This window comes from Rhea americana, unplaced genomic scaffold (genome assembly GCF_003343005.1).
Source record: "Rhea americana isolate MKP2758 unplaced genomic scaffold, rheAme1 scaffold_63, whole genome shotgun sequence".
Taxonomy (NCBI): Eukaryota; Metazoa; Chordata; class Aves; order Rheiformes; family Rheidae; genus Rhea; species Rhea americana.
Genome location: NW_028186790.1, coordinates 1,025,154 through 1,039,676, shown reverse-complemented (window position 1 = coordinate 1,039,676; position 14,523 = coordinate 1,025,154). Strand labels below are relative to the sequence as shown.

The 14,523-nt window shown below is 39.2% G+C and overlaps 1 protein-coding gene across 3 annotated transcripts in view; it reads left to right on the top strand.

Moving 5' to 3' along the window:
- The window catches only part of RCAN2 (regulator of calcineurin 2), a 97,691-nt gene that overhangs the window by 13,832 nt on the left and 69,336 nt on the right, over window positions 1-14,523 (top strand). The window lies entirely within an intron of this gene.

Genomic DNA, 14,523 nt, shown 5'->3' with positions numbered 1-14,523 from the left:
TTGCCTTGTATTCCTTTGCATTCAGCTTTCTCAATAAAGCAAATCTTCATGCTACAATTGTTATTTTTAAGGTGCATTAAAAGACACAACTTTTCAGTGGTGCATAGTCTTTAGCTTTTATATGTTTTATACATTAATCCTGGAACTGAATCTTTCTACTGACACTCCTAGACTCTGAGTATAATTGAGATGTGTCTGTTCAGTACTGCTTTTAAACAAAAGTGGAGCCAGTGTGTCTGCTGCCATGTATGGAATGTTTCTATGATTCCATTTTCCAGCAGGCTAATTCAAGAAGCATGCTCTAGGAGGCAGGCTTTGTTTCTGTAGAGGGAGATTTGGTCTCTTTGCCTTCATTTTTAAAATCTGGTCTCTGAAGGCAGAACCTCTTTGGCCATATTACATCATTGGAGCCTCTAGGTGTTGAGTCATCATTATATTTAGATGATGGCACACTTCTTCTTATTCTAATAATAGTATTCAAGCCTGGACTTAGTTGAAAGTCACCCTAGCAAAGATGAAGTCACCGCTCCAAGGCTGGAAAGGAATGTAGGCTTCATTCCTGCCTTCCTGGTACGCTTACTGTTGCTTTGTTTTACTTTCAGTTTTTCTACCTTTTAAGGTCGTTGTCTGTTGATACGACATTATCAGAAACTACCACTTGAAGCAGACAGATGTTTTGTGCCATGGAATCTCTACCTACTTTGTTTTGTTCTGCTTTGTAAATAGGCTGAATGTGTTAGCCTATCATTGTAAAAATTGAAGGTTGTGGTGTGTGGTGGGTTTTTTTTCTTTTCTTTTTTTCTTTTTTTTTTTTTTTTTCCCTCCAGTATACTATAAATGCATCTAATACAGGAAGTTTTCAAAGAAAGACCACAGGAGTAAAACGTGATCCTTCAGCACTTCATGAATCATAAGAATCCTGTCTCACACTCTTCTCTCTCTGGGCAGTGGCTAAGAATTACCTTATCCACTAATCTAAGAACTATCTTCTTTCTTATGATCCTGGAAACACTGAAATATTTGGTATTTGGTGTAAATACAGAAGGTTGCTCTTGCTCCAAGAAGTGTACGGTCTGAAAAACCTGTATTTTCTATGGTACTTATTCGACTGAGTAACTCATCTTAAATCCTTTCTCTGATCCATACCTGTGCAATACTGTATTTCAGCTAAAACCTTTAAGTTCTCAGATGCAGAACAGGAAAATTCATATCTAACATACACTGGAGTGATAGTCTTGTCTTTTCAGCTGTGTGATATAAGCCATCTTTACAGTCTGACATGCCAGCAGGTTGTTTTCAATATTTTRGAGGGTTTTTTTCTTGTTTTTCAAGAAATGCATCACTCAACAGATTCTATTTTCTGTGATATAGCTGCCAGACCTTGTTAGTCAACTATTCATCGACATAAGTAATGGGATGCTGGAATAAAAGTTCCTGTGGCATATATGTAACTTCTGTGCTTTCCTCAACCAAAGGTCAGTAGTGAGGTATGTTAAGGAGTGTAGACTACAAAAAGCTGTCACTTCATGAAATCAGGCATAAGGTCTTATCTGAACATGACTGCCACCAATATTCCCTTCCCCCCCCCCCCCAAAAAAAAAAAAAAAAAAAAAAAAAAAAAACACAAAAAACTATGACTACTTGGAACACCCAAAAACTGAAGAACCTTGAAGCTTTTCTGGACTACTGCACCTGGTAGTACTGCTGAACCACAGTAACAGCAAGGTGCAGAAGTCTTACTAGAGTAAGGGGTGGTAGTAAACTTAACCACCATGAGAATCTGTGATCTATTAGGTTTTACATTTTCTTCCCTGCCAAACCAGAATGAATTAGCTGTTTTGAATGATATGATTTACTTGTTCATAATTTCAAAACATTTTTATAAGGAGGTCAGTTAAGCATGTTRTTATTCTATGTTACCAAAACTACTTGCTGAGGATGCTAGTGGGAGCTCATACATACTTCTTTGAAGCAATCAGCAGAATTTCAAATGGAGCTGTAAAAAAGTTGGTAGTCCATTCTGGTTTGGGCATTCCTTCCTTTCTTCTTAGGTGGTTTTAGCTACTAGTAGAAGGCTTCACCGTTTCTGGAGTCTGCTGATCAGTACCTTCATAATCTGATTGTCTTCAAAGAGAAACCTTTCTGTTGCTCCCTCTAACAAAAAGGGCATACTAAGGCTGTGTGTTTGTAATAGCTGGTCAAATACAACTTGTGTATATGCCCTCTTCCTGCTGGCAACAGGATAATTGTAGCCAAAATCATACTCCACTTCCAGGGGATCAGTAAGTTCCAAACATTTGTCAGTTCAGTGAAGGTTTAACTTCTGCACTGAAAATACTTTAAAAAATCAACTGTAAGTAACAGGCCTGTTTAGGCCTGAAATGGCATTGTTTGTAATATGGATGCTGTCTATACAACTTACATAGCACCTGAGGTTGTATTCTTACCCGCAAGCAGGATGCTTGGGTGCACAAATGCCCTTGTTTTGATGGGAGAATGTGCCTGGCACAAGACCAAGTGGGTTAAAGGTAAGTCTCTGCTGCAGCTGAAATTTGGAGTAGTGCTTCCAAGCATCTAGCTATATGAGTTGTTTGTAAATTTACAAAAATAAACTGATTAATGTTCTTTCCAGAACACAGAGGACAGCCATTACTGTCTGCTTTTTAAATTTGGAAACTTAATTTTCTCCTTAAAAGCAACTATGGAAAAATTCTGTTGGCTTTCTGTGGTTGTGTTCTACCCTGCCTAGAGGGAACACGGGAGTATCTCATGAAACCAGGGTGTCTGGGAAATCTTTCCTGGGAAAGGACCTTTCAGGATAAGGATTTCACTTATTTTTTTAAATAAGAAAATAATTTTCTCATAATTCCTTCTAAAACAGACATAGTTTTGAATAAGAAGACATCTTATGGTAGGTGTTAGCAAATTTGTGCTAAGGTTTAGGAGGACCGTTAGTAGTGTCATGAGAATATATGGGCACTGGGAGCCAGAGGGAACTGCGAGGTCTTAACTGTAGATCAGTAAAGAATCTTTCCTATTCTGTTAATTACTCCCGTTCTTTCTTCTAGCACAGTGGACATTGTAGGATATACTGTGGATGGGTCTGATCTTGATGTCCTTAAACACTGTTCAAATTTAGATTAAGATTCCATTTTGCAGTTGTCTGTCTCCGGTAATAGGTTGAACTAAATTCCTGGACTCAGATGCCTTTTGAACTTTGAGGAAGTCAAGATCTGTCCTGGATCACTGAGGCTACTGTGCCTTTCCTCTTAACTTGCTACCAGGGTTAGCTGGCATGTGGAGTTCAACCAAGGACTTGTGATGAAAGAACAGTTTCACTTTGTTTTTTTTTTTTTTTTTTCCCTGAATATCCTGCCTGAAAATGTTTGAGAGTTCAAATGCAATGCTGAACTTGTGTGTGTAGTAAAGAAATATAAAGATGGGAGGGCAACATACCACATTCAGAATAAATAACAGCAGTAACTTTTACAGTAACTTTTTTCTTGCATCTAATTAAAACTTACATATTGGTACGGGGTGTATTAAACTAAGAAATCAACCCTTCAGATATCTGCTGAAGCAAGAAAGAGTTTCATCTTTTACAAGAAAAAACTGCCCTTACATGACTTACGGCAGTCTTTGGTTTGTTCTGCTGCGTAGTTCTTATCTCCTAATAATCTGCTAAGAACCAAGCACAGTTTTGTCCCTTTCCCTCCAGCAAACTGTCACTTTGAAGTGGACAAATAATTGTTTTTCTAGCTGATAGTAATCAAAAAGTGCAGTAAAGCCATCCTAATGTGGTTACGGCCGCAGCTGTTCTTTATTTTAATACCATCAGAGGTCCTAATCCATCCACAAGTTCTGATATCAGTTTTCTGGCCCAAGGAAAAGGCTTCTAAATGAAGGTCAGCATTTGTTACTAATGTATAAAGACATTGCATACAAAAAGGCTACATTCTAGCTTAATCACATTCAAAACAGCAAATTCACAATCATAATTACTAGTTATTTAAGGGAATTTCTGAAGTGTTTCATACAAAATAAATGTTAAGAACACTGCTGCAGAGTTAACATTATTTGATTTATTAATCATGCTAGTAGAGGCAGTAAAAAGGGAACACTTGAAAATGAATGTAGTATTTGGAAAAATGGAAGGATTCTGGAATGTTGTTTTCAGGTAACCGCAGGGGCACAAGAGAGAGCCAGCAGCTTCAAGATTGTAGCATTGGCTAAGACAGGTTCTGCAGTGGGTTTGGGCACAAAGGTGGGAGGACAAACTCTGCGTTTGAATCAAGGGGAAAGGAGTTATTAGTTATTTCTTTGCATTTGAAAGAAATTATTCTTCTGATACTTCTTTGAAGTTGATGAACGTTCAAGCATTCGGTTGTATAGTGTAAGGATTTCTCTATGGCTATATTACAAGAGCCAGTCCTTAGACAGCTTAAGCTGTAAATGATCTATATAAGCTATATGGTATCATCTGAGGATTTTGTTCCATTCCTTAATTTCCTGTGTGATACCACCACACGAATGGTTTCAAAAATGGAATATTTTTGTACTCTTGTGTTGTCTTGCTCTATTGTGATTACTTACATCTGTGTAGGTTCTTTCACTCTAATTTCATTGCTTTTTATGGATGCTTTACCCTGCTTGAATTAAGTGACACTTGTGCTGAGCTTTGAAATTTAATATGGAAGCAAAGGCATTGCAAATATGGTCAATGTAATACGTATATCTCAGAGGGGTAGGAGAAGCCGTTTATGTGTGATAAGAGGCTAAAGAGCTGGAAGTTAAGATGAGATTAGGATGGGAAAAAGAAACTGCAGTATCCCTGGCAGGAGAGTAGTGTAGGCATCTATTATATTACATCAGAGGTGGATTGAGATCAGTATGCGTGTGGGTTTTCAGTTTTGTTTAAGTGGCTTGCAGTGGGCATAAAAAGCATGAAGACTGTGAGGCTGCTGCATGCATTCATTTAGAAACTTTGTGGTGGAACTAGGATGAAATTATCGTATTTTCCACAATACTGAATTTCCAGTATGTGGCTATCTTAGAGAAGAGCAAAGCTGAAACTTTTAGAAGATGAGCAAGGAATGAGGTACCAGCCCCTTACTGAACTTCAGTAGGAGTTAGCCCATTTAAAGCCCCAACAACAGACTTGTGGACACTACGGGTAACTCTTAAAACACGCAATAAATGTCAATCAGTGCATGTCTCTTTTTCTTTTCTGAATATTGACTGTACCTCTTCATCACATACTTCTAGTTAAAAGCTTTGGTGTTTTTTCATGTTTAATGACTGGAGTCTGATATCCTTGACCGAAAACACATTCGGTTTAGTCAGCGGCTGAAATCCGACCAGTGTTGAAGTGAAGGGAAAGAACAGGGGTATTTCAGATGACATACTGTGTTACATCAAGCTCCAGGTCTCTCTAGGTTAGCCTTCTGCGTGTTTGGAAACTAGTGTCTCTTCTATTTGTGTGAGAACTTTTTTGTTTTACTTTGTGTTTTCTTCAATTCCTGGAATGGGTCTATGTGCAGACAAGCTAAGAGCATTGATACAGTGCGGCCAGCTTGAGGCCGGCTCCTGTACAATACTGAATGTGTTTAAGATACATTAGCAAGAATTTCTTCTGCTGGCAGTTGCTTTTGCTTTCTTCCTGTTGCAGAGCTTTCAGGTGGAGTCTCCCAAGAATCTCTTAAACAAGTAAACACAAAATTYAGATTATCTAATGATTTATCCTTATGTGACCGAGACCTATGTATTTTTGTCTGTTAGGGATCCTGTGCCAGTGAATAAACGTGCATTGCTGCTTCTCACTCTCTGACTCTGAAGTTTTGACTATAGACAGTTTCATTTCCACTGCTGTCAATGGGAATCAATGGGAACTGCAGAAATGCATTGGGAGACCTTACCTATTCCTCCTTCCTGTCTCCGTGTATAAATCCCCTTCTCTATATTCTCTTGTGTCTGTAACAACAGGTCTTCTGTGTTACTATGACCAGTTTTTCAGCTGTCTCTTTAGAAGTAGTGTCTGCTGTCCTCTGCGTGTTCTGTTGTATAGCTTCTGATACGAGCACTCTCGTTGCTCCTGTTTGTCTTGTACTTAGAGAGAGAAGCACATACCACGAACAGTACAAGAGTGTTTCTTAGGGACATAACCTCTCTTATTTATTTATTTATTTTTATTCTGGTTTCAAATGATTTAAATAAAGTTTATACCTCTGTTTGAGAGACTGATCATCCCATAAGTTAATAAGTCTTATTCAGAGAAACACTTTTGTGCATTACTTATTAACTTGCTCTGTCACCCTCTACCTTTTTGAGACTGAGGGCTTTCCTGACTCCTTGCTGTTTTATGACCTGTGTATAGCAAATACATTGAGTTCTGTATGCACTTAAATTTTGGAAAGTCTTTTTGTGGAGGTGACTGTCACTGAAGCACAGTTTAGATTCTGTCTGCAGAAACGCGTTGCATTGCAGTCTTTCTCTTGATCTAAAATGGATGATCAGATCGATGTTATGTAGTAACAATAAAAGCAACCATTTAAAATAACTTGTCCAATATATATATCTGCATTTCATAGGTTTTTTTATGTCTAAGAATTAATTTTTTAATATTTGTCAGTCTTAAACCAGAAAGAGATGAATTTGTCATGTCCTTATCAATACCTTTACTGATTGCCCTGCAAAATGAGGTGTTTCTCTGAAACACCTATAATTCCGTATTTTCCAGCCTATTCAATTTCTTTTTTTCTTTGTTAGTAGAATGTTGCACAGATCTGTACTTGGAATAAGAATTATTTAAATGTGAAAAATACATTCTTTCTAGTCGTATGTCAGACAAGAGAAAGGGACTGAAGGCAAACATTAACAAACCCCAGATCCTCAGAGAACTCTTCAGAAGCTGAAAGTAATGCAAGGACAGTGACTTCTTCAAGATTTTATGCCTTTCTAAAGTATATCGCATATTTGCAGTAGATGTATCTGGGTAGACTAATCTTTTGGAACATTCAGTACTTATCTGGCATTTCCTCCCGCTTCTGCCTTAGCAGTTAATGCCCTTTGTACCTTACTTTGCTTTTGAACAACCTTCTGCTATCCTTTATCCACTGTTTTTTTTGTAGCATATAGACTGCTATTAACCATAGCCATATGTTGTGTTTAGTATGCTGCGATACCAATTTTTAGGAAGATTTCAGATTCTGGTTTACACAGTCTGGTTTTTGAGTTTCATGGTGCACCTGAAATGGATTTGTGTGCGCCTCCCCTCCTGCCTCTCCTTTCTGCGGTCATGATACTGTATGTGTACTGTATCAGGCAGAGGAGAGGATCTGCAWCTGGGATTCTCACACACCTCTCATCACTGAAAACTAGGTTAAAAATACCAATGTTATGAAACACTAATAAAATGAGAAGGAACAGCATTGTTCTGCTTGTTCTTTTTAATCTCCTTGTACCTAATAATCATGCAGCAAGTCATCTTGATTGTAAAGAGAAACTTAATTTATATTGATTTARATCATTTGCACTGTGTAAAGGAAAATCCTGTTTTGGGTCAGAAGAAACAAGCTTTGAGAGTGATGGACGGTGTGAGTCAAAGGATAGTATCAGTGGATGTGTGCGCTCTAGTCTTAAGTGCTATGGGTGCCATCTGCTGTCTCCTTCATGTATTGCATAGTTGTTTCTTCAGCTGCAGGAAGAGGAGGAAAAGTACCATCTACTAATTTAAGGAATAGGGTTGTAAATAGCCTGTCATTTGAGCATGTAACACAAAACATACGTTTTAGTCTTTGGTTTTGTGCAATATGATCAACAATGTTAATCCTGAACTTGTGCAAGTCTAATTTCAACCTTGAAAAACAGTATTATAGAGTAATTATCACTGTTCTCACTATCAGTGTTATTTTGCAGTATTTTCCTTATAGTGTACCTAGACCTTAAACTTAATTTTTGGAATGTGATTTGTAGCTCACTATCTTGAGTTCGAAGTTTTTAGCTATGCAGCTTTTTGAACCTGTTTGAAATTCAACTTCTTCTTTACTTATTTCTGAATTTCTTCTTCCCTACTTATATTCAAGTTATGGCAAGCTGCATACGGTTAGGAAGTGAAATAATGAAATAATCTCTTTAGAGTGCTTGTTTGAAAACCTGGTAAAATACATTTGATCCTGCTAAGGGACAGCAACAGTGGTGCTACGAAGTAAGTCTTAAATAGTTGGCTGTATCTGATCTAGTAATCAAGATGAGAGAAGGGGCAAACACGGAAAGAATGTTTTAACCAGAGCCTTAAGTCTTTATAGCCTATTCATTAGATTGGCTTTCAAAGGAAACGTCTACCTTACCTTATTTTTATTAGATCTAAATTGATATATTGCTTTGGGTCATTTGACTGAATCTTAGTAAGCATCTACTGAAGAGAAATTCAGTTCTAATAAGCATGAAAGTATAATATTTAATACTATACTCTTAGGCTATGTTGCAGCTGTAAATAAATAATGTTCTGGYATTAATTCTAGTACTATTATGTATATATTTTCAATTGAATTGTTAAAATGGTCCATATTATGCTTTTGGCCCAAACAATACTCTCCCATATAATTTTGAGGCATAGTTTAGGAATCTGCATGGGCTTAGAGATCATTCTTAGTAGGCATTTTAGAAGATAAGGGCTAAATTATTTCTAAAAAGAGCATTGTAACTGCAGATTAATAGAATAGATGCAGGCAGCCCATGACAGTTAGTATTAAGGTCCCAAGCACACCAACAGGCTTTAAATTAGTGTGACCAGCCTCATGTGGGACCTCTGCTCATGGCTTGCCGTGTTCCAAGTCCTGTTTATGCTCTTGCTGCAGCCTGGGCTCCTTGGATGGACCTGGCCCTGGTCTTGCACTCAGTGTGCCTGGGGTTACCAATGGCCTCTGTTCAGATGCTGCTGAACTGTGCCCCAGTGGGTGAGGGCACTGTCTGGGCTGTGGTTGCCTTCAGGTGGCAGCTCATCTGCCTTCAAGGAGCAACCCTGCTCTTGCTACTTCCTCACAGTTGGCATTAGGACTTCGGAATGAGCCTTGGAGGTATAGTATTTAGCATGTAGAAGTAGTTCTAGTGTCCTGACATCAATTTTAAGCCTACTGGATTAGTTGGAGGTTTCTCAGATGGTATCTTGATCACATGACTGAACAAAGGCTCAGGCTTTATCTGGTTATTGGTGGAAGTGTTGCACAGGAAACAGAATATTTCTAGAAACATCTATCAGGGAAGAAAATACATTTTAAAGAGCTGTGCAAAGTCAAAGTCTGGGTGCATCTTTATAAGACAGTTTAGGTCTAGGGTTGCTGCAGAGATTCTCAACATAGCTGAAAGCAGAATGTGAGTCAGAAAGCAGATCCTGATAAAAAGTAATGCAGCTTGAGTCTTCATGAAGATGCTGGAGACTGTGCTGAAGATGCTTTATTAATGTCCGAACCTGTATATGGCTAGCAAGTGGACTGTAATGCATTGAACATGGGGATGTACAGATAAGTAAAAAACAGGTATTGGGAGAAGCCTATAAACATTCTGTATTTCTGTTAGCTGATCTTCCAAACTAAAGTAGAAAATACGATATCCACTGGGGGGAGATAATCCTTGAAATCCTTGGAACAATACCATCAAGACTCCTGTATTTCCTGCCCAGCTTTATCCAGGTAGGAAAGTTCAAAATTGGAATTCATATAGTTGCTTAACCTTTGCTTTCCCCTCTTCCTATGTGCTTTCTCTTGCTTCTTACCAATTATAAATGAGAGGGAGTTGCTGCATGCACCTTTGCTCTGACCTCTCCTGTGACACAGATCCTAATTTCCAAATTACTTTCTCTCTAACTAGAATATAGTTCTATGACATTCATTTCTTTAAAAAAAAAAAAAGAAGCTTGACTGTATTATTGGTGCTCAGACAAGTTTGACAAATTCTTGAAACTTAAGTAAAATGTCAGATGGTTTGTGCAATCATTCCAATACATCTGAATTAAACCACTACCAGTTTGTAAGCTGCAGCTGAATTCAAATCAAAGATGACCAGAAATTATCTGCAAGATTTGAATAGAAATTTTATGCAACTAAAACTTGTATTCTGCAGTGCTGAAGGCAGTTTTCCAAAAAACGAGTATTGATTTTTAGCACCACAGGAAACTAAAGGTCCTTAGTGCTTTACATTAATAAATTGCTTTTAATACTCTAATTGTCTATTGAGGTCAGAATCCTAATGGKTTTTTTAATATCCAGTGTATTATATCTGTATGCATATATCTCTCACTTTTGTGATATTTTTCAAGATTTTTATGGCTTTCCTACTGTGCTAGCTAACTTTTGATAAAATAATTTCCCTGCTTTATTGACAATAGTAAATTGTGAATCTAGAATTATGAGAATTCCCAACCCAGTGTTAAGTGCTTTTTAGAAACTTAGCTGAACTTTATGAAACTTAACAACTTTCCAGTGTTAAATAGTCTTGTTACAACTCAAAATAAACATGTGCTTTTGGGGGGGGGGGTTGTTTGTTTGTTTTTCGTGGCTCAGGCCTTGGAAAAATGCAAATCCTACTCCTTGAGACTTTGTTTTGCCATCCAACCTGCACTCCTCATAGTCACAATAATGGGTGCTTTATTTTAAAAGAAAACTCTTCCTCCTCTTCCTGTTTCTCCCACTCCCCTCAAGAGTGGAAAAAATAAGAGGCTTGAATTTCTTTTGCTACTTGCCCCATGATTATGACTCAACTGTTTCACTGTTTGCTTAGTACTGCCCCTTATTTAGGCATGAAAGCAATAAGTTCTGTGTAATCTTAGAAAAATTTCTTCCTCAAAAACTGCTGTATTAACTGTTGAGCCTTGTTATCATAAATGAGGTCTTTTATGCAACTTTTAGGATGTTTTCCTTTTCATTATTGGAATCTCTATCTAAGTTGATCCACCAAAAGATGGAGATAAGGACCTTGTAAAACCTTGGCAAGGAGACATGGAACTTTTCTCCTGACACTTCTACTAGTAGTATATTCCGATAGTAATGTTTTTGTAATCTATTTCATAAAGTCTTGCCTCCTCTCCTTCTACTAGAATCTCTGTTATAACCTTTTATGAAGAGAAGTGTCTAACCCAGGCTTCATGGGGATAGCAATATCTATGATCTGGAAGACATCAGACAAGACTATTGCTTAAACAAATCTAATCTTGAAAACACACTTCACTGTAACTTGAAATGTGGTGTATACTGATACTGGTGTAAATCTCAGTAATATTTTGCTTGTGGAGGATTTTTTTTTTCCTCCCAGTTTCCAGTATGGAAATAAAGCTAGCTGTATTTCAAGAAAGTAGGCTTGACCATCAAACTTACACTTTGATTTTCTCTCTGACTTTGTCTTTCACTTTGTGCTGTAGCTACTATAACTCAGAGCCATTAATATCAGTGAAATTCTGACTTGAGGGTGTGCACCATAGTTCATACTAAGATACGCCTTCAAAAAGGGCAAGAAGGAGCACCCAGGCAACTGCAGACTGGTCAGTCTCACCTCCATCCCTGGAAAGGTGATGGAACAGCTCATTCTGGATGTCATGTCTAAGCATATGAGGGATAAGGAGGTGATGAGGAGCAGTCAGCCTGGATTCACCAAGGGGAAATCATGGTGGAATGGCTGAGTAAATGAGAGGAGAGCAGGGGATGTTGTCTACCCTGACTTCAGCAAGGCTTTTGACGCTGTCTCCCATACCTCCTGAGCTTTCTGAGGAGGATGTTATGGGCTAGATGAGTGGACAGTGAGGTGGCTTGAGGAGTGGCAGAAAGACAGAGGGTTGTGGTCAGCAGTGCAAAGTCTAGTTGGAGGCCTGTAGCTTGCGTTGTCCTTCTAGGGTCACCACTGAGTCCAGTCTTGTTCAACTTATTCATCAATGATCTGGACAGAGGGACAGAGTGCCTTTTCAGCAAGTTTGCTGATGATACCAACCTGGGAGGAGGGGCTGATACACCAGAGGGCTGTGCTGCCATACAGAGAGACCTGGACAGGCTGGAGAGCTGGGCAGAGAGGAAGTTCATGAAGGTCAACGAAGGCAAGTGCAGAGGGGGAATAACCTGATGCACCAGTACAGGCTGGGGGCTGACCTTCTGGAGAGCAGTTCTGCAGAGGAGGACCTGGGAGTCCTGGTGACATGAGCCAGCAATGTGCTCTTGTGGCCAGGAAGGCCATTGGTATCCTGGGCTGCATTGGGAAGAGTGTTGCCAGCAGGTCAAGGGAGGTGATCCTGCCCCTCTACTCAGCCCTGGGCAGCCCTCATCTTGAGTGCTGTGTCCAGTTCTGGGCTCCCCAGGACAAGAGAGACATGGAGCTGCTAGACAGAGTCCAGTGTAGGGCTACAAAAATGATCAGAGGGCTGGAGCATCTGYCCTCTGAGGAATGGCTGTGGAAGCTGGGCCTGTTTAGACTGGGGAAGAGAAGACTGAGGGGGGATCTTATCAATGTGGACAAGTCCCTGAAGGGAGAGTGTCAAGGGGACGGGGACAAACTCTTCAGTGTTGTCAAGCAACAGGACAAGAGGCAATGGGCAGAAGCTGAAGCACAGGAAGTTCTGCCTGACCGTGAGGGGGAATTTCTTCCCTGTGAGAGTGACGRAGCACTGGAACAGGTTGCCCAGAGAGGCTGTGGAGTCTCCTTCTGTGGAGATCTTCAAGGCCTGCCTGGATGCAACCCTGTCTAACATGCTCTGGGTGACCCTGCTTGAGCAGGGAGGTTGGACTAGATGATCTCCAGAAGCCCCTTCCAACCCTAATCTTACACATCACAGAATGACTGGGGTTGGAAGGAACCACTGGAGATCGTCTGATCCAACCCGTTGCTCGAAGCAGGATCAATGAGAGCAAGTTCCCTAGAACTGTGTCCAGCAGGCTTTTAAAAGCATCCAAAGATGGAGATCCTAGAGCTCTCTGGGTAACCTGTTCCAGTGTTCAACCACCCTCATAGGAAAAAACATTTTGTTTGGTTTGAACAAAGTTTCCTGTGTTTCCCTTTGTGCTCCTTGTCTCTCCTTTAACTGGTACCACCGAGGAGAGTCTGGCTGCATCTTCTTTACTTCCCCTTCTCCCCTGCACTCAGGTGTTCTTAAGCACGAGGAAGATTTTTCCACCATCCACAGCCTTTTCCAGATTAAACAATCCCAGCTCTCTCAGCTTGTAAGTGTGTGTGTGTGTGTGTGTATATGTGTGTGTGTGTGTATATGTGTGTGTGTGCGCATGTGTATATATATAATGTGTTTGTAAAAGTGGTTAGATAAAGTAACAGTCACATTAGTGCTCTTAGTGTAACATTAGTTACATTCTAAAATAATTTCATTTACAAATTGATACTGTTCAGTGTAGTAGTCAATGTTCTGACCCAGTTTTAAAATCAATATTAGGCTCTTAAAAATAACTGAGATGTGATGGCCAGTCCGAGTAGTAATTAGAATACAGGGGCATTGATTATCGTACAGGATTTTTGTTCCATAGGTCTCCTTTTCTGTTGGTTGTATCCAAAGGCTGATTAAAAACTATAAAATAATTTTAGTGATGACACAAGCTAATGCAAAGCTACTTTTATTTATCACGTACTGCAGTGTAAATATCACATCTTCCTAGTTAACATCCAAAAAATCCTTCTCTAAAAATCTTTTGGTCCAAAACAAAATGCAAATAACTTTATTTCGTCTAATCAATAACTTGGCCTATGAATCYAGAAACAGTTTTAATTAAAGTAGAATTTGAATGGGATGACATATACTCTGATCTTGCCTGTTGACAGTAAACTGGGAAGGGTTTATTAGCCATTTGAGTTGGAGTGGATGCTGAATGGGAATGGAAAATGAGAGCTTGAGCACTGCTCCTTTCTTTTCTACTATGAACCAGCTGAAGTGGCTTGATTTGAGGAGTCTAAAGCCACCATGGATGACTGCACTATTTTTTCGCTAAAATTTCTAGTATGGGGTCATACTTTGAGCATCTATACAAAATATTTGCTTTACCTCAGTATCCCAGGTGGTAAATAATCCTGCAGTGACTACTGATAGCTCTTTGAGCAGTYTTTTTCTGCTGTCTTGGTAAGATGATGATGGTGCAGATTCCAAAGCCTGATACTCAATAATCTTAAATTGACATCTCAAGTCATTTGTCATTTCACTGTGGGCCATATTCTACTACCCTTTACATGATTATTATAAATTAAAACAGTGGCAGATTGTATGCATTACTGTTAAATAAAATTCAGTGCTGTTCATTGCAGGGAGGGAAATCTCTCTTTTGTTCAGTTTCTGATATTTTCATGGTGTATTCGTTCGTTTGCTATGATGATATGCTACCTGTTTTGAGAAACACGCAATTATCAGTACAGTCCTCAATGCTTTTTCTCTTTACCATGTAATAGGAAAACGAGATTTCCTTGTGCTGAAAATCTCCATTGCACCTTCAATTTACAGGCTGAAGCAATGATGTGCAGGATGTGAGTCCCAGACTCATGTGAAGAGTCCTG